Genomic DNA, 1519 nt, shown 5'->3' with positions numbered 1-1519 from the left:
TGCCAAATTAGCCTTGAATCAGGAAAGGTGGAAGAAAACCACCTTTTTAGATGATTAATTAGTCAATTTCCAATTTCTTAGGCTAAAATTAGGACATGGGAACTAACAAGAACTCCGAATTTTATCAATAGACCATGACCCTATTTGTGGTTCATGAACCATTTATGTAGCTATATATACCTATCTATCTTCCAAAACTAAGGTCAGGGAAGGAGGAGAAGACAAATTAACCACCAACAACAGCAGAAGAAAATAAAGGAGCAAACTAAAATGGCAGCAAATAAATACGTTGCATTGTTGTTGGTGGTGTTCCTTATCGCTGGAAGTGCTAATGCCAGACCAAAAGAAGTCAGCTGCGCAAGTATTTGCATCGACAAAGAATGCAAAAGTGACTTTAACAGTTGGTGTGCAATATTCAATTGTGGTATCAAATGTGCACTCATAGGACCACAAAAGAGTAAGTTAATTTATTTATTTCCATATATATGTGATTTTTTATGCACGTCTCTCTATGGAATATCCGAGTAAGAAACTATTATAAAACATGACTTATTTTACTAAGAAAATCATATTGAATATTAAAATATTTATTTTTTAATCTTCATTTTAGGGTTTAGATTTCATTGTCATATAGTAAAATCGTTAAAGAAAAAAGGCATTATTATAGATGACGCTTTTTTAAAAAAAAAAAACCAAAAATTCAATTGGAATGATAAACTTGGAATGAAGATGGATAACATAACATAGTGTATTGATCACATTGTTGTTTTATTTACTTAATATTTCTTATTAACTAGTATCTTAGTTGTGTAATATACAATATAAATACTTATTTTATATAAAAATTATAATAAATAAATAAAATATTCCCATTTAAGATAATTATTCTAATTTATATAGATAGAAAGGATTGATTACGTTTACATCTATGTATAATTTTATCAACATTTATTATTTCTTGACTTTGTATTTTTAAAATATCTATCTATCACTCTATGATGCAGAAACTGAAACAGTTCAACGACAAATGGTAAAAGAGCAAGGACTAACATCATCAAGGAAGATTCAACAATAAATGATGAAAGAAGAGGCGAAGCACAATTGGAAAAATACACCTACTCAAGTTTTTTAATACGTGGCTTTCTCATGAACAAGGACATGCATTTTATACACGTCCTTGTCCTCCTTTCCTCTGCTTGTTATTAACTATCACAATAATAATACCATCAAAATATTATCAATATTCTTGATTCTCTTGTTTCTTTTTTGAGCAATTACACCCTTTGTTTTTCTTTCTTTGTTAAATTTCAAAAGTTATATATAAAGAGTAAACCATGATACCTAGTTGGATTCCAACAGATAAAAAGTTATATGCAAAAAGAGAGAAACATACACACATTATATATACACTCACATTTTTATATGAGAGGGATTATATATAAAAAGATATAGACGTATATATATATATATATATATATATATATATATATATATATATATATATGAGGGTGGGAAGTGT

At 28.1% G+C, this 1519-nt stretch overlaps 1 long non-coding RNA gene across 1 annotated transcript; it reads left to right on the top strand.

Moving 5' to 3' along the window:
* The first annotated feature begins 205 nt into the window (after positions 1–205).
* On the top strand, positions 206–1243 carry LOC106797730 (uncharacterized). Its single transcript, XR_001386885.2, has 2 exons — positions 206–457; positions 1005–1243. It is a non-coding gene; the product is annotated as an uncharacterized lncRNA (long non-coding RNA).
* The last annotated feature ends 276 nt before the right edge of the window (positions 1244–1519 follow it).

Source organism: Glycine max, chromosome 20, assembly GCF_000004515.6.
Source record: "Glycine max cultivar Williams 82 chromosome 20, Glycine_max_v4.0, whole genome shotgun sequence".
NCBI lineage: Eukaryota > Viridiplantae > Streptophyta > Magnoliopsida > Fabales > Fabaceae > Glycine > Glycine max.
The sequence above is the reverse complement of the archived record's forward strand: the minus strand, read 5'-3'. Positions and strand labels throughout refer to the sequence as shown.